Source organism: Gallus gallus, chromosome 1 (genome assembly GCF_016699485.2).
Source record: "Gallus gallus isolate bGalGal1 chromosome 1, bGalGal1.mat.broiler.GRCg7b, whole genome shotgun sequence".
Taxonomy (NCBI): Eukaryota; Metazoa; Chordata; class Aves; order Galliformes; family Phasianidae; genus Gallus; species Gallus gallus.
Window position 1 is genome coordinate 19,964,846 of NC_052532.1, and position 24,836 is coordinate 19,989,681.

General features: G+C 34.9%; 1 long non-coding RNA gene across 3 annotated transcripts; it reads right to left on the bottom strand.

Moving 5' to 3' along the window:
- Positions 1 to 663: 663 nt before the first annotated feature.
- On the bottom strand, positions 664 to 24,388 carry LOC101748454. Of its 3 annotated transcripts, XR_006932265.1 has the most exons (5): positions 24,306 to 24,388; positions 15,789 to 15,893; positions 4,809 to 4,860; positions 2,686 to 2,838; positions 1,633 to 1,753 (listed from the first exon to the last, which is right to left on the bottom strand). It is a non-coding gene; the product is annotated as an uncharacterized LOC101748454 (long non-coding RNA). The 3 variants fall into 3 exon arrangements; XR_006932266.1 differs by lacking the exon at positions 2,686 to 2,838 and having other exon boundaries at positions 664 to 1,753; XR_003076926.3 differs by lacking the exons at positions 1,633 to 1,753; positions 2,686 to 2,838; positions 4,809 to 4,860 and adding exons at positions 10,564 to 10,610; positions 11,190 to 11,309.
- Between the last annotated feature and the right edge of the window lie 448 nt (positions 24,389 to 24,836).

Sequence of the window (24,836 nt, forward strand, 5' to 3'; positions counted from 1 at the left end):
TCTTAAATCAGAAGGGCAAAGATTATTATTTCTAACCTCAACGTTTTATTTTCAAGAAAATAAGCTTTTATGCAAATCTAGGAAAAAGATGGTTCAGAGTGCAGGAGATGTTAAGCTGAAAACACTGACTGCTGAAACCTTTTTTCTCCCTTTTCTTTTCTTTTTTTCTTTTCTTTTTTTTTTTTTTTTTTCTGCTGGCCATACTTCTACTGGCTACATCTACACCAGTAAATTAAATGATCCGTGGATCTTTCTGCAGACCTGAGGCCAGCTGGCACTGCACTGCTCATATCAATTGAAAGAGCTAAGCTCTCTTCCCTCCTAGAACAGACTAGAACAGAACAGTCCAAATGGCCTATTAGGAATGATCTGCTGTCCCTGGTGGCCCTCTAACTATGCCCAAACACAGTTGGCACAGATCGAAACCAAGTTAGGGATCATGCTAACAATTAACAGTATAGTCAATCACAGAGAGTGCTTGAACCCATGCCTGAACTGTTCAGTTTCCCAGTACAAACATTACCATTGTGTTTCCAACAGGACTGAACAAATGATACTTTTAATATATTCACAGTTCCTTGGAAAAAAAAAAAAAAGAAAAAAAAAAAAAAAAGGCACTTAATTCTTCCTGGAAAAAATGAAAAATCCAAAAAGAAAGAAATAGAACAACTTATCTGGTATTATATCAAGCAGTTAAGCTATCAGTTTCTCAATAATTACATATAAACTGCAGGCAAAAGCCTATAAGACTGGCAATTGCAAGGCATGTATTCCCTGATCCTAACAGTGTATATTTGTGTATATATATATTCAGAGCTACAGCTCTGAAGAATCTAAACTCAGACAACAGCTCAGCTGGAAACATTGTCCAGAATTTATGGGAATAACAGGTCTATGAACTGTAAAGTAAATTTCCAATCAATATATGATCTGCCAAAAGCCAGTGGTTGTGGAGAGATGGGGTTTGGTGCATCAAACCCACAACTTCTCTGCCCAGAGTTTGCATGGCTATGAACTGAAAGCTCCAGTTGGACATTATTCAGTAAAGTGAGTTGCACCTTAGGGCTTATTCCATTTTCCATGGGGCTCTATGTAAGGCTCTCAGAGCTGATCAAAGTACTCTATTTCGGACTAATAACATACTAAAAACAAGCAGCTATGGGTCAGTTCTTATTAGGACGTGAAAGAATGGAATAAAACCTGAAGATTTCTCTAAATTTCATCATGTTTCAAGACCTTCAAGAAAAGAACTTTTTATTAAGGATAAATAAAATACTTGATTTCAAATGGATCTAGATGGGAAACAGCTTTTCCAGACTGCAAAACACTGAGATGGATGTTTTCTTTTTCCACTGTGAACAAAGTGCAGAACACATTACAAAGCTTTAGAGAGAAGGAAGCATATGTACAAATGAGCTAATGACTAGGGCACTTAGACAAGACATGATTTAGGAATGTACTATGATGCTGACAGAAGGAATTTCAGCTTGCATATCATACCTTAGGCATGCATCATAACCACCAGACTCCTTTCTTTTTCACATTTGGCCAAAATATTTTTCCCCATTAAAAAAAAACCTTTTTTCAGATGTACCATTGAAAATACTAAATTTCCACTGTGAAATTTAATTTACCTGATCTGGTACTTTTCAACCAGAAAAAAATCTTGCCTTGTTCTAGTAATGGATCTTTGTTATTTCAGGTTGTTTGAAGAATTTCACTATGTGAAGTACGTTGCAGCTTATATTTTCTTCTGAAACGGTGAAAAAAATTGATTAACTATAAATGTCAACACAATCAATTTTTAATTTCTCTAATGTTGTGCAGTATGAAAATAATTAGAATAGTAAGGGAACTGTTAGTTCTCCTAGTGTTTGCCACTTGCTAAACTATCACAGCCTGTGAAGGAAGAAGCAACAAAAGACTTAGGCTCTACAGTTCAGTGGAAGAAACATTTTCAAAGTTATTCACGTTCTTCCTTATTCAGACTTCAATTTTCCTTATTTCCTTTTTGTACTCACTTCTGCTTGTTACTATTGTCTTAGATTTCCAACAATTTAATTTTTTTCTACTATTAATGCTTGATATTCTATCAGTGCTTTGATCCCACTTTTTTTTTTCCTGTATCTATGATTGTCTTTCTCTGCTCATGATAGACAAAACCTTTGCCATCCCCTTCAGTAGAGAGGAAAGGAACAATCCTAAAACAATATCGATTCAAAGTGAACTGCAAAGAGTCTCTGTTTCTGAGTTTAATAGTATATATTCTAGTACTTTCCCAGAGCTTTTTAATAGAAAGATCTGAATATGCCTCAGAAGCTTTGGAAAGTAAAATCAAATGCTGTAAGAGTAATTATTTAAACATATCTGTGTCTATCAAACATTACTTGCCACTTGAAAGAAAAAACATCAGTCCAAAGGAAAACATCCATATATCTCTCAAGTATTTACAGGATACAGAAGATTCTGCTGACTGACATAATAACGTTAAAAAAAAAAAAGTTTCATTTTGTAAAGAAAGCAGTTTAATAACATCTATTAGTAAGTGCATTTTTTAACCTTTCCTTAGCCTATGGGACAGTTCAATGATATCTCATCTAAAACATCTTAAAACCTAACTGAACAAAAAAAAAGTTTCAGATTTACATTGGAACTTGTGAATTTGAATTTGATAAAATTACTTACTCGGTCATGTCACTTTTTAATAATTTGAATGCTTTTTGTAAGGATGAAACAACTTTAGTTGCTGAAGACATGAAAAATAAAATCACTTTCTTTCTGTTGCCAAATTCCTTTTTCCATAATGGCTCACTATTTCAAGCTGGAAGGCCTCGGATGCTGTGTAAAACAATTGTTTTCTTTAAAACACTTTGTATATGCCAGCCACTAACAGTAAACTGATGTCATTCAAATGACAATCTATAATATGTTAACAGTTCAATAAGACATTCCATGAACATTTAACAATTTTATTGTTATTCTTTCAAAACTTACAGTATTTTTGTGGATTTTCATGTTTTCTGTCATTACTGAAAACAATAAGCTTGACCAGTATGTCTGTACTAAATACATCATATGCCATTTCTACTCTATATCTTCACTTAGTACTTAATGCTGCTGTTTGCAATATTTCCAACATTACCAATGTCATCATATTTTTCATGTGTCTTATGCTGAGGGATAATGACCTCAATTAAGCAGACAAGGAAACATGAAAAGAATGTCATGATTAGATTAAGTAATGGTAGTAAGTGAGTGAGTGGATGAGTATCCGACAGCTAAACCAAAGGTTTCTCTGGCAGAATCAAGCATGAAAGAGCAGCTGTCAATAAGTATAACATGCTCAGTGCATAGGCAGTTATGCTTTGTAAAAAAATACTTGCAATGTCAATTTTTATCAGTACCAGCTCAGTATCATTTCTCCAGCAATGTATTTTATCATCTGATTGAGAATTTTAAAAAATTAAATTAAAAACTAAAAAGGAAATGAGATAACTTTTTGTTAGAATTCTGATTATGCCATGTAAAGATTTATAACTCATGTTTGCCTTTGGGCTTTTTTTTATAGTTTCAAGACTCTCCTTCCCTAAAATTCATATTTTGTTTTCAAAATTGTGCATCCCTGTAGTTAAGATACATCTAAATAAGCTTTCTAAAATGACATCAAGTCATTTTAGTGAGCTTGAATTGCTGGAGAAGAGCGTTCAAGTGTTGTCAGTGTATCATTTAATTTAACGCATATTCTAACTCCGTGAATTTTAAATAAACTTGAATATTACCATTCAATGCACATGAAAATATACTTTTTTTGCTAGCGCTGAATAAGTCTTCAGTCTTACAGGTGTGACATACTAAGCAAGGTCTTTAATATCTGCTGGGCACCTGGCCAGTTTACTGCACTGCAATTACAGTTAAGGCAACTTTATGACACAGCTATGTAACCATGCTTAGATCTGGCATATAGTAAAGCTTCATGTTGGGTAAATTACTATTAGTGATGAGCACTTCAGTAGCTCTTCAAAATCCTTCATAAACATTAAAAGATTAATATACAGTACTTGCACTGGAAGTATAATATTTTCATAGTAAAATCACAATGCGCTGCAAGAATGCTGTACCATAATTATGTAGTACTCATTTATATTTTTTATTTAACATGAACATCTGTTTTTCCCACCTGTTCCAAAACATAGTCAATGTTTAGTTGATATATTTGCAAAGCAACAAATAAAGAATAATCAATTTCTTCTATTTAAAGTAATTAATGTTAAATTCTTACAAACAAAAGCAAATGAGAGAAACTGCTACTGACTTTCAACAGTCTACATTTTTTCTTTAGGATTCCTTCTGAGTTTAGTCTTAGAATAAAAACACTAATCTCTTTTTGCCTATTTATTAAAATCTTCAGCCAGAATATGTTTCAAGTAGATTTTCCCAAAGGAATAAAACACTATATAACTCGACTTATTTCTCTAATTTTCTTTGAAACTACAAATCTAAAATAAGATATTTTCTTCTTTTCTATGACTGTATCCGGCATATTTCTATAGTAATAGATTACATTTGCAAACAAAGCAAAAAATGCAAAATCTTACAGACATGTCCATATGCATATGACACCTGCAAAACAGATGCCAAAAAATTAGCATGACAACTGCAAAGTTAAGCTTTTCAATCCTAAGCAATGCTATAACTAAGGCTGTTTATGCATTCATAATTCAGCTCTCATGTGTATGTGTACTATAGTGAACATTTAGTTACAGTTAGTAAAATATTTTTCTACAAAACAAAAAAAATAAATATTGTACCTTTGGAATCAAAATTTTGTTGCATTAGGCTTCAGTAATCATATCTGGAAACCTAAAAAACATGCAGCAAATTAATTCAATTTCCTTAAAAATGTATTGCTAACTTCTCCATTATATAATCTCTGTACATGATCATACATGTAATTTAGTAAATTGGACTATTTGTCAGAACATGGGAAAATTTAAGATCTCTTTTCTACAAGCAAGGTATTTCTTAATAGCCTTGCACTCTGTAAAAGAATTATTTTCAATATAGCCAGTCACCCAGAAGTAAAGAACAAAAATGGAGGAGGGGAAACTGTTTAAGTCTGTTCAGCTTTTAACAATGAATTTCAGGCCGTTTATGCTCTTGTTGGTCAAGTAATACTTTTGCATCAACTTTTACTTTCATAAAAACAGATGTGAAGAAAAATTAAATAAAATGATCCTAATCAGCTTGGCTTTTATTACTTTTCTCTTTTATATTTCAGCCAAGTCCAAAATGAAATCTGTTCTGTAATCAGAGATCAGATTTCTGCCATACAGTAAGAAAACGAGTAAAGAAATTCCTCTCAAGTACCCTCACTCTAATAATTATTGTCTTAAATCCTGTGATGTGCACAAAAGAAAAAAATAAACATAACAATAAAATCCCAAAGCTGTTTTTAAACATGCAAATAAAGTGTCATGCAAGAGCAGGTGCAGTACTGAATGCATTTAAATTAAAGCATATTCAAAAGGAAGAATCTATAAGAATATTTTATGTCTCACATTCAGAGAAAAATATATACTTTGCCAAACTGGACATAAATTTTTTTTTGTATTTGAATTAAATTTCAAAGAGGTAGGTTTCATGGTTGTTTCCTCATTTGACTCCAAGTAGACTACATATTGAAACTGACTAATTTCTGAAATATTTCTCCTATTTAATTATATCCTAATTAAATAAGAAAAAGAACTACTGAAATCAATTAATCGTGAAAATAGTTCTTCATATTAAGCAAAAGCTTATGAAAACAGTTTCTCTGAGGAGATTTTTTTTTACATCCAAACCATCGCTTGCAAATAGACTCATATAATCATAGAATCACTTGAGTTGAAAAGGATTTAAATGCCCTTTAAATGCCATCTAGTCCAACTCCCTTGCAATGAACAGGGACACCACAGTGTCCTTGAATGTCTCCAGGGCTGGGGCTTCCACCACATCTCTGAGCAACCTGTTCCACCGCTTCACTACATTTATTGTAAAAAAGCTTTTTTCTTATATCCAATCTAAATCTCCCCTCTTCTCTTTAGAAACCATTTCCCCTTTTCCTATCACAACAGGTCCTGCAAAAAAGCCTGTCCCCTTCTTTCTTATAAAACCCTCTTTAGATACTGAAAGTCCATTCTCAGGTCTTCCTGAAGCCTTCTATTCTCCAGTCTGAGCAGCCCCAGCTCTCCCAGTCTGTCCTCACAGGAGAGGTGTTCCATCCTTTGGATCATTTTTGCGGCCCTCCTCTGGATGCATTCCAACAGGTCCAGGTCCTGTACTCAGGTCTCTACCTCTGGTTCTCTGGATGCAGCACTTCAGGTAAGGGCTCACCAACCCCGAATAGAGGGGCAGGATCACCTCCCTTGCACTGCTGCTCATGTTTCTTTTGATGCAGCCCAACTTACTATTGGCCTTCTGAGCTGTGAGGACGCTGTTGGCTTACATCCAGCTTGCCATCCACCAAAACAGGGGGGGTGGAAGAGAGCAGATATCAAAAGCTTTGGGATATTTTCATGAGTTTGGCATCTCATTTTATACAATTGCAGTAGCTGAGGGTCCTTAAGCTTTTTAGGGCTCTGAGTATGGTCTACATATAGATTGAAGATTCTGTAATTCTATGATAATAGAGAAATCTGTGTACAAAGGACATTGTTAAAATGCTACATGAATACAGCACCAGAGATATTTATAAAAGATAATTTACCAGTGACAATCAGAACAACCATCTGTTATGGTCTTTCCTCTACAATTTCTGTAGTTTGCCCTATAGTGTATTAGCCCTATAGTGTATTTGCCCTTATGTGCAATATTTTACCCCCTGGGTATACAGCAGACTATTAATTTTCTGGTTAGTAGCCACAGTTGCCAGTAAGAACTACAAAATTTATAAATGAGTCATGAAAAACTCATGAGTCATCATTTTGTGCTATTGAATTTGTAGAGTTAAAAATTTGCTGCACAGGTTACTGTGATATATAATATTCCAAAACTCTCTTTAGCAATGCATTTTCTTATGGCAAGTCATAACTTCTTTTTTAATGTATCGTGATCACTACAGAAGAAAATGCAAACTTCGTATGAACAATGCTAACTGGAGACTGAGAGCTGTGGTACAGCTCTGCAGAAAAGGACAGTAGGGTCTGGTGGACAGCAAGCTGGACATGAGCCTGCAGTGCCCTGGCATCAAGAAGGTTTCCTGGGCTGCATTAGCAGGAGCAGAGCCACTACATTTAAGGAAGGGATTATCCACCTCCACTCAACCCTTGTCAGACCATCAGACCACAGCTAGAGTACAGTGTCTTGTTTTTTACCTCCCCCTGTATGACAAATATGAATAAACTGGAGTAAGTTCAGTGGAGGGCTAGCAGAATATTCAGGGGCTGGAGAACTTGTGTGATGAAAGGCTGAGTGAGCTTGACTTGATAAGTCTGGAGGAGCAGCCCATAACTTTAGGACTTTCTTACTCTTTGGATAGGTAGGGACTAGAATGGTTTGCCTAGGGACTTTGTGCGATTTCTACCCCAGCAGAAATTAAAGGAGTTAGATGACAAAAGAAGGAATTTGAAAAACAAAAATCTGTCAGGAATGAGGTGGATGGTTTTCTGCTGTGACTGGAACATAGACTGTATGAGTCATATAATTATTCTATTTGACAAGTAGAACCCTATGAAATTAGGAATTCTGACTAAAATGACATTAAGGACAAAAAAAAACTACAGCAATCTAAAGCACATAACATACAAGTAATTTTCTTCTTCCTTACAAGCCTGCAGAATCTATCCAGTGGTTTGACCCTTTCCTTGCTTTTTCACAGTTTTTTAATCATATTTTAAATAAGATAGACACAATAGTGATTCTCATTCTTCTATCCATATACTGCTCAAGGTGCATAAGATACCAGAAGGTATTCCACAAAAGTTTGCAAAGATGTCTATATATAAGCACATATACATGTGTGTGCACACATTCATATATGTACGGGCAAACCTACATTCTCTTTTGATGGATGCACATTGATACTGCCTGGCCCAGGACACCTGAGTGCTTTCTTTAAGCTGCTGTCTCAATCTGCAGGCAGGCACAGTAAGATAAACATGCAGGTCACATTAAGTGCTTTTCAAAATCAGTATTTTCAACTGAAATATTTGCAACAATAGCAATTATATTTTGATACTAAGAACAATGAAGAAGACATTTTCCTAAACGTTAAGTGCTTTATTCATCATTCCTTCCATATATGATGAATCATTAAATAATTCTGAGATGCAATATTGTTTACAGATGTGTTTCATAATGTTTAGAGAAAACTAAGAAAAGTAGACACATTTCAGTACTGTCTTAAGAAATGGCTTTGAGGGTGTTACCTATTTGTGATGCATTATATTACCGTTACACTTACTAAAAATATTGTGTACCACTGTACAAATTGTTGTGCTTATGCTTTCAAACAAAAACAGTTACCAACAGAAGACAAATACACATCTTGTGCAGTCCTTTGCTGTCTTGAATTCTTGAGGAAGCATCAACCATTTTGACCCCTGGGGTCAGAAAACACAAGATCTGAGTGAGTTTTTTTACTTGCTTTGATTTGCATAGGAGGATGCTTTTCTGAGTAGTGTAAGTATTTACAGTATATATAAGGTTTTTTTGGTTTCTGCTTTTTTAATTAATATTATTTGTTTATTTAAGTGACAAGGAGATTTCTCTTTGCTTTCAAACTGACAGTTTTTCCTTCTGTATGTTTGATACAGAAAGAACTGTGCACCGTGCACTAACTTTCTCAGTCACTTTCATCCTTTGTGAAGGTTACAATCATGAGATCTAGCACTGTAACTGTAGTAGAACATAGTATGTTATTCAGCTGGGATTCTTAAAGTCAAGTTGTTTACAGTTCTTCTGTGCACTTTATAGTCTCAGCCCATAGGTCTGTTTATGTTGTTCTTGCAAAGCTGAAAGCAATTCTGTCGCTGCGCCATAGGCTTCTACATAAGGCTCAACATTACAATGAGTTGAGTCAGTGGAATTGGCAATCAGCCATATGTCATTATTTCCTCAGGTTTTCCAGCATCTACATAGTGTGCAGGTCAGGTTTCTATAAAAGATATACAAAAGGAAATCTGTCATCTTTTCAAATTTGGTTTACTAAAGACAGTATCTGCTCAGAACATTAGGTGAATATATACCTTTGTGACTGAAGTAATTGCCTATATAATAAAGTTAGAAATCCTTAATTTAGATGCCTCAATGTAAAATCACATATGGATTTTCTCCTCATTGCTAAAGCTAAGAAAGGAAAAAAAATAGGAAAATGAAAAAAAAGTAAGATCCTTTTCCAAGCTTCCTAATTATTGATTCCTTCTCTATAGAATAAAAGTTTGTGAGTAATGTCTAGTCTTTCATTATCACTGAATGTGATGGAATGTCTCTTACAGGTTCATTGTACCTAAGTTTTCCCTGAAGTTTAATAATGCTCATGCACTTCTACATATTAGTGATTCCTACCAATTATATGAGCACTTTCCACATTCACCTTTCTTGATGTTTCAGACAATCTGAAAACTGTGACATTTCTCCCAGCAAATGAAAGAGGTGCTACTACACTTCCCTTTACTGTCTCTCACAGTGGTATTTGGAGCAAGCAGCTCAGGTTTCTGTCATTGAAGAGTTTTTAAGCCTCTTTAAACTGTTTTAGATGTGTTTTAAACAGCTAGCAGTTTAAGAGTTAAGATGAAAGCCTTGATATAATTTTCAAGTCTTTGAAAACTGAAAAATAAGACATCTGAAAAACAAGTCAAACTAATTAAAAAATACATATACAAAAATCATGGTGTCTTGGATCAAACCATGCTGTTAGTGTTAATTAAAAAATTAACTCCTAAGAGCCAAAGGTATTTACATTTAAGCTATTAGAAGACTCATACAAAGATGTACTCTTACTTGATAGATTTAAATATGGTTTTTACCCTCCTATGTGTGTATTTCAGATAAGAGACAAAAAGCATATTGTTGGCTACTTTTGTTGGAAAAGTTTGTAAAGCACTGTTCCCACTGACATTTCATCACAGATCCATGGTAATAAATAGCTGGGGTGAATTTTTCCAAAAAGGAGTCCAACTTTGTTCTTTCCAGTTAGTACAGTGAAGTATAGTTTCATTTCAGGAATGACATGTTCCATAAGTATGATGTATTCATAAATATTCAAATACAGATATATTTATCAACAAAGGAACCCACCATAAACTGTGTTAGAAACTACCTAAAACTTGGCAAGCAGAGTGGTGCGACAAAGGTTGACATTGCTGGGATGCAGAGTTGGAAAGCTGGTCAGGATGAGGTTATGAGGAGTATCTCAGTGCTGCACTGTGCTGCTGTAGGACAGTGGCACCTGTGAGGCCTTGAAGTGTGCTTAAGGAACATTGTACTCAAAGAACGTAAGAAATCTTTAAGTCTGGAAGCCATGTGAATTCTAGTGAGCACTCTGAGGTATATTTATTCGTCCAGAAGTGTCTTCTTTCTGCTTTCTTCCCAATCCATCTCTCTTAGCTACTTTGACGAGCTCATTCCTGAATCTAAGAAAGAGGGAGGAGGAACAGAAAAAAAAAAAAAAAAAAAAAATAGACATCCTCATCAGCACAAAGCAAGCTCCAAAGGCCAAAACACAAAGTGCAGATTAATTCTTGCTAATTTTTTGCTTTGTGAAAATATAATCGAGACCAGGAATGTCTGAGAAAGCTATCAATCATGATGCCGCATGGCCTTCAGTTATTGTCAGTGTCATTAATTAAACTTTCTGACACTTTTTCCTTTACTGGTTGACTACTTCTTTGTGTTTCCCATATAGTTTAAGCATATAACAATGAGGTGTGATCTGTCTGCTATTTTTTGTAAAGGGTGACATAATCTCATTCTGCTTACTGAGTCAGTTTTGTTGCCTTTTAGCTAAATTTCAGACACTCTGGAGTATTTGCAACAGTCAGTCCAGAAAGACAGATCTCCATAGGTTCTGTGACAAATCTGTTATATAGATATTTAATAATATTTCAAATGGCACTGTATATAAGCAACAGAAACAAACCCTCTACATCCAAACTTGATAACTAAGTTTCTAAACTGAAGCTAATTTTTCAGATTATCTTCTGTTATCTTACCATATACAATAGGAACTTCTGTACTTCTGAATAGACCTTGTGACATGAATCCCATCCAAGTCCTGCTTCTTTATAGCATCACAGAGAACTTCATCCGTCCAGGCAGAGAATTATAAATACCTGGAGGGATCCCCCAAGAAACATACATTTTTATTCAGATTAGTTTGAGAATCAACATAGGTTAGCCCAGTGCACTCACTGCACTTAGGAATAAATTTGGGTTTGCAGTATATTTGCATTCTTTTGAAAACTCAGAGATGAATTTGAAGTGGATAGAAATCGTGTGATTTCAATACATACAGAAATTCTGTCTAGTTTACATACCAATATTAAATCAAGACATTTGCCTAAGATTATCATCATCTAATTTCTGTTATAGAAAAAATTGTATGCTTATATACAGTGGTTCATATAGACTCCCTCTCTTAAACAGAACAGAAAAAAAAGGAGCTGTTTTGTATGGAAAGCAATCCATCTCACCTGAGACATATTTTATTTGAGAAAAATCACTATCTGAAGACTCTTTTTTTAGCTCCTAGCTATAAAGTAAACCTAGACAAATAGCTCAGATTAGACATCAAACCTTAAGACAGCTGAAGATAGATGAGATTAAACTGCTCCTGTGTGTTTTATCTAGATGAGCATAGTTCCAGCCAAACAAAAACTAAAAATCCTGCCTCTAGCATAGTTGTTAAAAGGGAGAGAGTGAATATATTAAACTCTGCTAGAAGCTTTTAATACTGTCTGTGACTGTGTGGGTGAATTGGTCAGTGAGTGATAGGGAAATGTTCACTGTTGCAGTAAAAACATAATCATCTTTCAAGGTCATGACACCTCTCCTCTATAAATATCTGACTAGTTTTATTAAAATAAGGTCATGGAAAGTAGATTACACTGTTTCGAATGCATGATAATACCACACCTATCTATTTCAAAAGTTAGAGAAGCATACATCTTCAATTCACTTTTTATCTATATTAATAAAGTATTAGACATTTTGGGAAAAGTGAAAAAAGTCTACCTAATTAAAACAAAATTCATAATTTCCAGGGAGTCCAAAATAAGTCTATTTATATGCTCAAAGACTTAATAAGATTTATATTTTTCTGGGATATTCAGATTTGAGGCATTTAAACATTCTTAACTTCCAGTGTATATACATTAAAATACGTCTGCCTTTGAGCAGCCATTGAGACTGAGATTCAAGTGGCCAATCCATAGAACCCTATTGTAAAATAAAATACTTCAAGATATTAGACACATCTGCTTATAGATAGCACATAATAGAGGAGTATGACTCTTGTCATTCTAGAGGAGTTGGGTACTTCATCACTCGACTTAATTTCAATACAAGCTGTTGAAAAACTATGACTGCAATCTATTTCAGCAAGATCCCCGGCGAATTCTAATTTCTATTTAAGGATAACCTAAAATCTGATTTTGATTGTACTACAACATGAGGAAAAATAAAACTTGAATCTATATGTTTTTCTCCTTATTTATTTATTTATTTTCTGGAAAGGCATGAACACAGAAAAGTAAGAAAAAGTATGAAAAAATAAAACTCACTTTGTTTCAGTTCTTTAAATATGTTGTAATTTTCTATCTAACAATTTAGAAATAAATGTCATAAACCAAAACCTACAATTTTACAGATCTTTCTCATAGGGAATGAAGGGGATCATTATCTGTAAAAGAAAGCCTATACAGTGCACACAGCCAAAGGACACAGTGGAGTCTGAATGAAAATAGACTTTACCATTCTGTGTGGTTTATAAGAAGACCACAGAGAATCTTCAAACCAAAAAGAAGGGGATTAAAAAAAATTAAAAAAAAATAAAAAAAAAGAGTTTCTCAACCCAAATTTTGAATTTCTGCAAGCTGATTAAAGTGATGGAGAGCTGCAGCACACAACTATTTCCTAGAGACCACAGATGAGAATTTTAAAAAAAAAAGCTTGGATGAGAAACTGTAGAACTTTCTGTTTAAATATCTTTATTTACATGGTGTTTATTTTGGCAAATAAAACATATTTCAGACAGAATTATTCTGAATCAGACAAGAAATACTGTGAGATTCTGAGACTGATCACATTTTCCTGTTACATGACAATAAAAATAACTAAATAAGGAGGCGAGAAAGAGGACAAATACTTGGAATAGGAAAGAGATTACAAAGACAAAGAGGCAGGACTAGACTTTTCTGTTAGTTAAGGTTAAAAGGCACATAAAGAATAAGGTTTTACACAGACAGAATTGAGGAGGGGAAAAAAATGACAAAGCACTGAGAGAGAAAAGGATATTCTCAGGAAATTCTAGACAAAGCCTTTATGGTGCTTATCTAGACCTATTTGATGAATCTTACAAAGATCTTTACAGTATTTGTAACAGATTGGAGGTCATCCAAACTTCGTATGCTCTCAAATTATTCCTTGGAACGTTATAGGTAGAAGACGGATATAAACAGATACAAAAAGAAATAATTTCTGAATCAACAGCTATCATAAATAATATGGTATGTTGACAATTGGGCTGTAAGAATGGACAGACTGATATTTCCCTACCTTGTATACCATCGACTTCTAATAATTCATTTATTTCTCTTTTGGTGATACAATGTGGAAAAAAAATGCCAACCTTGTAGCAGGAAATAAAAAAATGTTGTCCTTTGCCCACGGAGCATGGACTATGGAACTATAAGATATGGAACACTGCCTATTCAGCCCAGGCTCTCAAAACTCAAAATCCCTTCCCAGCCATATTGCACAGATAGAATTTTCAATGTCGTGCAGGCTTGAGGAAACCTCAGAATACACCAAGACTTGATTTGCAGTGTAAATAGACCTTACACACCTAACACAATCTATCCCATCTATACTTTGCTACTAATTTGTCCAACATCAGGTAAAACAACTTCTTCTGCTGTTGCTGCAGAAGGCCAAGCATCAATATAAAACCAATTGCTCCTAAAGTTTGAAATCAACGTTAGTTTAGTTGGTTTTTATATAGGAGGCATGTTTCACCAAGCTGCAAGTGTTCTGCTTCCTAATAATTCATCTGTATGGTGTTGGGTGACAGACTGCTCCAGGGCTTAGCCTACCCTTTCACTCACTTACAGAATAAGTCAAGTAATAGTTCATACCTAGTTGATGCAGTAAAGGTCATGGACTCTTTTACACTTAGGTTATCTCCTGATTGAGAAATGACACCTTCCTTTGATAAATAATGTTATCTATAACTAGCTGTTGGAAAAACCAAACGTTACCAAGAATTGATCTTTTATTTAATTTATGATTTCAAGGAGTAAGAGAGCATTCTATCTACAAGAATCATAGAATCATAGAATGGCCAGGGTTGAAAAGGATTTCAATGATCATCTAGTTTCAAACCCCCTGCCATGGGCAGGATCACCAACCACTAGACCAGGCTGCCCAAAGCCAAATCCAGCCTTAAAAGCTAAAAGTAAATCATTGAAATTAGCCAAAGAAAATTGAAACCAAACACTTGAAATTTTTCATACCAATTTTGCTCTTCAGCACATCTCCATCTGAACATTTTCACACATATATACACATGCATACAGACACATTCAGATGACAGAATCTGGGTGGGACATCAGATAGATAAACAAAACAATAGGCAAGACTGTGTAGTTTCTGAAACTGCAGCATAACCAGCTTCAAGAGGACTGTTGAATATTTTAGATCTTATAAGATTAAATCAGCTTCTCTGAGTACAGGTGGAGCTTTGGGGAAAACTATAGACTAGTTTTTAAGGCAACTGAGATAGGTGAGAAATCCATATGGAAGCTGCAGTTATAAAACTCAGAAATGGTTGGCTTTTGTCAACCTGACCCAAAATTTCAGTAAAAAAACACATGTAGAATCTATTAACAATGAAACTGCTTTTATCTACAAAAGGCTTCTGTGGAAACCAAAGAAGTAAGATAAGTGATAGGAATAATTACTCCTGTCACAAGGAGTGCTAGAGTATGACTTGGAACTGTTTTCATACACATTTGCTCAAACTATTATTTATATATTATTAAATTCTAACAATACTTCTGTGATATTTTGGTAGAATGAGCCAGTACAATAATTACAGTTAATGTACATGTATAAGTATACAGTTTTAAGCAGGCAAGAGAGATATGTAATGTCTTTGCATAGTTACAAACGTTCATAATTTTGTTTTAGCAATTCAAATGCGGTCAAAAGTGGTGATGTACAAACTCCAGCATACAATTCTAAAAGCAAGACAAGTGAACAAAAGCACAGTGTCAATGCAAATAGAAGCAAGCAAATTTCTCAGGATATATACTACTCCATTATTCAGCAATTGCATGAGGGCATCTTTAGTACAGGAAAAAAAAAATAGCAATTAAATCTTAAATTGGTGGCAGCTTTGAAGAAATAGGTTTTACATCTTTCCAAAGGATAAATAAAATGTTTAAAAATCATTATCTAGAAACTGTAGAGGTCTGGGGCAAGGTCCCTGGTACTTAATCTCCCTGAGAAAAACCAACTCCCACAGTCATAACTGAGCATTAGAAATGTTTGAAAGTCCAGTTAAAAAGCAGTATCATGTCTATGCTTCTCACCTCTTCCTGGAAATTGAGAAAACAGTTTCATATTCCAGAATGTCTCCTTTTCAGGTTTTTTTCCTCCTGCCACTCCTTTCAACTCAAAGCTTTCCTTATTTCCTCCTTAAAAATGAAAACAAGAAAAAAATATTGTAGATTTTTCTAGAGGAGTATGAGTTTTCTGATGAGGGTAGCTTCTAGTATTGGAGGGCTAGAATTAAGAGGCTATGCTTGGCACTTAAAAATGAGCTGGAAAGAGAACATCTAACTCATTTCCTTCATCTTTGTTCTGAAGCAAAGTGAGAGCAAGTTAACTCGCTAGATATGAAGTATAGCTAATCTTTTCTACATTTTGAAAGCAGGAGCATAGAGTCTAGGTTTCTTCTCTTGTTCTTTCTCCAGCTGTTGGGTTGCAGTAGGATACGTTAGAGGAATGACTTTTTTCTTCTCTTGTGAGCATTGCACACTGAGTAGCCCTTGTTTAGCTAAGGATAGCGTTCATATGTTATTACAGCCTTTTCTCACAGCAAGGAATGCCAGTATAAAAGCATGCCAGCATGTCAATAGTTTTCTCTGAAGCATATCTTTCTAAGTATGAGTACACATTCAGAATTTTATATACTAAGGAAAGAATTCCTGTTCCTAAAAATAGCTTTATTTAGAGGTTCAAAAATCTTCCTGACTACTCTCTAGTACTATTTTAAAATGCAGGATTTATTTTCTTCTTCTTTTGTAGTTCTTCCCTCTAGCAAAACAAAAAGACTTCTGACAATAGAAATATGAGGTCATTTCAAACATTAAACAGCTCCATGGTAATGCTTCTCTAACAACATCTATGCTCTGATACTAAAAAGCTATAGTTGGAGAGGACTGAGAACTTTGAGTAAATTAATGATGCTTAATTTGGAAACAGTAATCTTCAGTGAGGCCTGTAAGAATTTAAAGTATAGCACTGTATGACAACTGTTACGTATGCAATGTCCATCCAGTCTGAGCAAGCCATGGTACTCACTTTGAGTTCTCTGCAGACAACCTGTAACAGCCCCACTGTAACTTTGACCCATTCACGAATATATGCCAGAAAAAAAGCGTGACCATCAGCTGAAGGGTAATTCTCAGGTCTCAGTCTCACAAAATAATCTATATCCTTCTAGATAGAATCAAGAGGCCTCAAATGATGCATTTACTCTTCATCTATGCAGAAACACATTTATTTCTTCTAAGATGTTTTACATAGCACATGTGGATAAGATCAGATATGTCCTGATGTGACTTCCTTCTTGTTCTATTTTTTTAATTCCCAGGTTGTGTTATTTTTCTTGAGAAGCAGAGGAAGGGTTGCATTCATCTTGTGTGACATTTAAAAATAATGCAAACAGTACAACCAGTGCTATTTAAATAGTGAAAACATGAAGAATTTTAATAGAACATTTGAATTATACTTTTCAAATTGACTTTCTGCTTTCTCCAACATAATAAGTTTGAAAAAATAAAGGTATAATCTGTAATAACTTCAGCTGTTTTCATTTTGTGAAAGAAAGAATGTCTCACCAGCTATTCACTCTGCAAATGCAATGGCAAATTGATTATTTGGAATTTTGTATGTCTTTGTAGAAGATAATACTGTATTGAGCATTATTGCATAGGTGAAGACATAAAAAAGATGATTCAAAGTTCAGTGTCTCTTGTGTCAGCACTGCTAAGATCTCTTGAAACCAGTATATTTGGAATGGCTAAAGGTCAGAAAATATAAAGTGAAATGAGGATACATGCAGGAAACAATTACAAGAATAAGTGAAGAAAATGGAGAGATATTTGGTGTCAGAAGACTTGGAGTATTTATGTTTATACAAGCGGTGTACTTAGTGAAAGAACTATATGGCAATTTTATATGCTATACTAATAGATTTAGCATATGTGAGTAAGAATTTTCAATTCTAAGAAGGGTAGATTTACAGAAAAAAACATTGACTATGCACATATTACATATCACGCATATGCATACAAATTGGTGCCTCAGTCAATTCCCAGATCCCGCTGTCTCTCCAGCAGCTGGCTTGTGCTTCCATCAGGCAGCTCCTCCACAGATGCATATATTTGGCCTAGCCTTGCAACTTCAGTACCTGGCTCACGGGCTACTTAACCTTATCTCTACCTAATACAGTTTGATATTTGCTGCCGATCACACACTGACTTGCATGCCTTGATCCTTCCAGTTGCCAGACCCACACAGACATGAATTGGATGATTCTCAGTTCGACTGCAGTTGCTGGTACCTAAACATCCATTAGCACAGATGAATACAAAACAGAGATCCCCTTACTCATCCAAGAAAATACAAAGTGAGTTAGTGGGAGAAAGCAGACTGCAGTGATCAAATGTGGGACATGAAGGCAAGTACTCACCAGTTCAAGTCTATTGACTTTACACACAGAGGGAGAAATATTCCTCAAGTATCTAATTATGTCACATTTCAGTCTGGAGGATGAAGTACCTTAAGCAGGAACAACTGCTTTTGGCTACTGCTATGAATGCAGTAAGACCTTGTAAAACTTAAAGACCTGGACACTGTGATATTGACTTACATAACACCCACAAATGAGATTATTATCCACTCCAAAGGGTTTTGAGCTATTTGTCCAATATTAAAATTGTGATAGATTATATTCAGCATAACAGGCCATGCCACCAGTGCTCTAGAAGGTTAGTGGTTATCATGTTTCCATTGGAAATTTTTCTTAAAAAATCTAAAATTGGAGATGAACTTTTGATGAATTTCCTCCTAAGTGTGAAAAACACTGCAGCAAAAACAAGACAAAACAAAACAACAACAACAACAACAACAGGACATTTGGTTTGTGAACTTGTATCTTTTGGAGACTGATATTTTTTGCTGCAATAGTTGGAGGGCGTTTCATTTATTCAGTGCCCAGGAACACACTTGGGTTTATTGAAATTACTAATATACTATATATGTATTAAATGCCCTTCCGTGCTCTTAGGAACTTTAGCATAAAAGTTATCCAAGCTGGCATTAGAGTTGGACCTCTATATGGAGAATGATGTAAACAAGAGGATAGAGCAGGAACTGTCCTAATTGTGATAATACTTTATGGCTGAGGAAAGTGATCAGGTATACATAGCCTGAATTGAAGAAACTAAATAAAAACAAACTTAATATATTCAAAATCTAATGATGCTTGTTACAAGAGTTCTTAGGTTTAAACACTGACAGTTCTATTTTAGCAGAAGGTCTGTCAAAGTCAAGCATCTCCTAAAGAATCATAGACCAGATTTATGTTTAGTTTTCCATGTCTTTGAAATGCAAGCTTTTTTGCTCTCAGCATTCTACAGCAGACAACATAACTGTTTTTCTTTAACATTTTGGTTATGAAGACAATGAGAAAAACCAGAAAATTTTACTAGTGATATTGAGGTAAAAATCTCAGAAAACACATAATACGACAAAACAAACATTCTCTTTACTATCTGCCCTTCAACTCTCTCATATTTTCTGGACTATTCCCACACCATTCATACTTTTGTCTCCTTCCTTAATGTGATCTGACTACTCCGGAGAATACTGGGAGTTCTTGAACTCTGAAGACAGATTCCTTTCATACCTGACATAGCAGCAGGGCAATGCTACATGGTCTCACCAGTGCCTGCTTTCAACTTTTGGAGAGGTAAGAACTGATGAGAAGATCAGACAGCTTCTAATACATCACTGACTTTCATTTCCAGGAACTTTAAATTTTTTTTTCCTCAAATAACATCACAGTTTCCCCAAACTAAGAAGTGAAAGGCAGTGATAATGTCACAGATGTCAAAAGGAGTAGGACTGGATCTTTTCTTGTCCAGCATGAAAGCATTCAATCTGAGGTGTTTCACCAGAGTGAAATAAACACTCAGATTTTCAATTTCAGTTAAGTAACTACAGACAGAATAAAAGTTCTCATTTACAAAGGCTGCACAAACAAAGTCAAATTTATTTGTTCAGATTTGGTATCAAAGTTAAACATGAAGGTAATGTAGCCTGAAGTGAACATTTAGAAAAAAATGAATAGATAAAAACTGTCTACTTTGGAAAGAATTAGAGAGAATTACAGACAAGAGAACATGCTCTATATTTAAATTTATGTTGTGGGTTAAATTACTGGTACCTGCACGTCTTGATACTGATTCATGGATACTGCCAATCAACAGCCCCTGGCTGTTGGATGGTCAAAACAACTTAAAGGTACAGATGCCTTGAGAAAAATTGCACCTAGATACCATGCTGAGCCTTACTATGTCATTTTTAAAGTTATAAAGTAAAATATTTGGATCCCTTCTCCATTCAGTTACTTTAAGGACAGACCGAAGATAACTTGGAGGAAAAAAAAAAAAAAAAAAAAAAAAAAAAAAGATCAGCAGTGATCAAAATAAATACAGTATATTTAAAATATATACATTTCTCTTTGGGAAGGCCACATAGATTTGCAAATTCTGCAAAAAAAAAAAAAAGTAAATAAAATAAAATAAATAAATACAGATAATGAATAAAAGTCATTCGTATGTTTTTAACCTTGTGCAGTATACAGGTAATATTTGCCAGTTATTATCATCTCCTCCATTAGTGTTCAGGTAAGAGTGCCCTAAGATAAACAAGCCATTCAAAATACCTGCATTTTCCTGACAGATCACATCAAAGCTCCGTGGATTAGTATTGCGTCCAAATGGTTTTCCCTACTTTTCCCTACTTTTACTGTACCTTAGAGGAGAACTCACTGACAGCAATACACAAGTAGTGTCTCTTCAATAGGATCAGGTTCCAACTAGTTGCAACAAGATCTTGAATTCTGTTTCAGGGTTAAACAATACATGGGCTCATAACCTTTAATATTTAATTTTATGCCACCTAACATTCCAAATAGAAGGTTGAACAGTGTCTAAAAATACATATATTTTTTTCTGAAATGTTATGGAGTCATTATTAAGACAAATATCTGAATAGCAGACTACATTTAAAAATAAGAAAATAAAAGACTGGTTTTCTAGAAAGTGACCTTTTATTTTAACTCAGTGAAATTATTTCTTGTGAACCTTGAACATTGTTTGGTTTCTTGTTTTGTTTTGTTTTGTTTTGTTTTGTTTTGTTTTAAAAACAGGTTGTTAGAGATGTGAAAAACAGGTTTCACAATCCAGAAATTCTCGACCCAAGAAAACTCTTTGCACATTCATATCAAAGTTGTAATTGATTTATACACATAAGATAATCAACCATCCAGAAGAATATTACAAGATATATCACTACTGTTCTCCATGGGGTTGGAAATACTGTCATTTGATAACAGTCTACTTTATTTTCCCACTATTCTTATAGAACTGTTGAAGATTCTGAAACTATTATTTAAAAAGTATTTTTTCACTCTCTTTCAAGATACTATATGAGTTAAATTTATGAAGTGTATTGTCTCTGAAAATAATCAAGTATTACCATTCCTGGATGCATTTAAAAACCATTTGGATGTGGTGCTCAGGGACATGATTTAGCAGAGGGTTGTTAGAGTTAGGGTAGTATTGTTAGGTTATGGTTGGACTTGATCTTTAAGGTCTTCTCCAACCTGAGAGATTCTATGATTCTACAATTTTGTGATTGTATGAAATCACACTTTATCTGCCACACCTAAATCTAGTATGGAGACAGTGATAAGGCTGACTATGAACATAATAGTCCTCTAAAATATTATTTTAGTGGTAGATAAATCAAAAGAATGCAATTTCAGCTTGTCAGCAACGAATAGCAGCACTACATCTAAGTTTAGCCATAGAAATGCTAGTCCTGCTGCAAATTCTATAGTTCTTAATCAGAATACCTTGTAGCTGTATGAAGTGAAAAACTGTTTTTCAGTGGAAAGCAACAAAATAAAATGTCCTTTTCAAGTAACGTGACAAACTTTGCAGGTTTAAAAATATGATTTAACATAGTCATTATGTTTGGGACCTAGACTTTTCCTACCTTTTCCCTTCATCTCAAAGGCTAGTGTTGCTCGTGTTTTCCAAGATCATGAGGTTTTAAGTAGCAAATGAGTCTACATTGAAACTAATGTTAAGTCACTTTGAAGTACAATTAATAATGCCCACACAAATGTTCTTTTGCTTGCAATATCCAAATCCCCCAATTAAGTCTTGATATTAGGATCCTTCCAGATTCCTTTGCTGCCAACAGAAATTCAAAAAAATAAGAGAAAAGGGATAGGAAAACCTCTGTAGTTCACTCATCCCTAAGGAAAGTGTTTTAGCAGTTTTCTGATGCCGGAAATATATTTCCAGACAATTTAAGTATGGTGGATTTAGGTTTTGTTTAATTTTTTTTTTTTTTTTAATTACAGCTAGGACCATAAGGGAAAAATCTGTCAACTATCTGACAGTTCTGAGAGATCAAGGATCCTTCTTCTACAGCAGTTTTGAGGTCTGTCAGTCACTGGAAATTTAACAAATGTAAAGGATGAGAAAGGATGCCTGTGTTCAAGAATTACCTTTCTGGGAAGAAAGATCTGTGTACCTTATATATGATTGACCGTGTAAACAGAATGTGCAGGGGCATATCTGTCTGGAAGACAGTAGTTGGAGCTGCAGCAGTTATTGAGGAAAAACTCTTCAAATGATATTTTTCTTTTGGGATGTTATCTACTATCTACAGTAAGTCTATACTGCTTTTCCCATATCTGAAGAGATATTTAGAACTGACTAGGACTCCCCAGTGATGTGAGTTAAATGCATAGACGCATTTTCCCAGTGAAAGAGAGATGCTAGACATAAAAGCAAAGAACAGTGGAAAAGAAGAATAAATTAATCTTGATGTTTAGTTGAGTGGGTCAGTCTGAGCTTGGAGAAGGTGGTTATAGAAGAGAAAACCTGAGGACAAATATAGCTGAAAAAAAAATCAAAGAACAATGTATGAAATCAAAATTGTGAGAAACGGAACGCGTAACAGAGAAAAGAGCAGTACCAGACACTTGCAATTATTCTCCAGGCAAATTCTGAGCCCAACTATTACTAAAAAGCACACCTGCATGGAGAAGGAATAAGCAGACAGCTGAAGAAGTGACAGTAGCAAATTCCTTTCCTCAGGGAGAACAACAAAGTATACCAGAGAGGATAAGAAAGAGGTCTCTGATGTTGAGTTTTAGTTCAGTTAAGTGTTCACAAGCGAATGATTGCATGAAGAGTTTCAGTAATGGGCTTCTGATGAGATGAGATGGCCTGGTTATATTATGTTGCAAAATCTGGCTGCTTCTCTGGCCTGTCTCTGGAAGCTGGTTAAGACACACCTCATTTTGTGATGAGACAGCTGTGTGTGGCTATCTGGAATGTGGTTTGTCTTTCACATTGTTGTTGCCATTATTGAAACGCACCACTCATCACCTCACTGTGCTCACATCCACTGTCTGGTCTCCATAAACATTCAGCAAGTGTCAGTGAATGTCAGTGGGTGCAATTTTTTCCACATGGAGGAACTCAGTGATGCACCTTTCCTTCATACGCACTTCCGTGTCAGATGCCATTTTGTCAGACTGTCCCTCTGCTGCCATCGGTCACACAGCAACAAAATGTAATGGATTATTGGTGGAAAGATTCAGTCTCTACTGATGTACCACCAACATCCACCTCTGATGTCGGGGGCCAACATAATAAAATAAAAGGCAGTACTTTGGGAGCAGTACGTGTATGTTGCTGTGTACACCAACAACAAGACTACAAAAATCAGTTGACTTGATTAACATTATCTTTTCAGATGATGAAATAAAAGGCCAGTAACAATATTAAAAGTTGTAATATTTTTGACTGAAAATAGTCATTCTGAGACAGCTTCAGAAACAGTTGTTCACTACTGGTGTTCAGAAAAATGTATTTGGCAAGATTACATTTATCAACAGAAATCTACCTTTGTATGTTCAATGGGTAATGAATGATTCTTTATATTATTTCTGCATATTATATTTATTATTGCTGTTTATTCATTTGGATTTTCATCTTTTACTGAAAGAAAACTTTTTATATAAGTTATATAAATATTTTGTAGTTCTAACAAGTGTTCAATTTGTTTTTAATTACTTCTGAGCACACTGCCTTCAGTATCAAAACGTTCAGTAAGAGTACAGAAAGCTAATGCTAAAAACTGTTTTGTAAACAGTTTGGAGTTCTATTTTTATAATGCAAAATGTAGATCTTTATCTTTTTTTTTGCAATTATTTGGCTTATGAAAAGAGAGATGTTAGATTTCTCATAGGGAAATTGTTGATTTTTGTCAACAGTTTAAGGGCTGGTCCGGCCCGGTTCCGCGACTAGTGGGGCAGAGGGATTTCACAAAATCCGCGCCTCCAGGAAGGGAAACAGGGGACCCCAAAATAATTAAAAACAGTGGCAACGATCTGAGGAGAAACAAACTAATTTACTAAATATTGTATCGGAATGTAAGATAACACACTGTAATACAGTATAAATCAACAATAATTGAGAGAAAGATTGTCCGAGAGCCAGAGGACTTACACTAGTACTGAAGCCTTGCGTGCAGTCAGGAGCAGCAGTAATGAGCCAATCTGACAGGGAGCACGGCGAGACGAGAAGAGGGCAGCGAGTCAGATGACCTGCACCCTTATATCTGTTCCCCTAAGCAGGAATGATAACAGTACTCGAAAACGCTCTTGGGGAACGTAGTTCTTCTCTTCCAGACAGGTACCCAGAACTAAAGCATTTGCTCTTTAACTCCCAGTACACTGCATGATGTTGTGATGTGGAATACTGATAACCAAAAATCATAAAACCATCACAATTTTGTGTACACTTCTACATTCCATTTTATGATTCTATGATTCTGTGATTTCTCTGATACATTTTAAATGCCTGCGTCAACTGCTTTCCTGATACTTTACTGATTTCTGTGATTTAAAGTATAGTATTTCATATGCATTAGATAATTCCAAACAATTAAATGTATGTTCATTTTGAGGACCAAAATCAATAGCTAGAAAAGACCGTCCAGAATATTACAACTCCTTAATCATCATAAGACATACACTG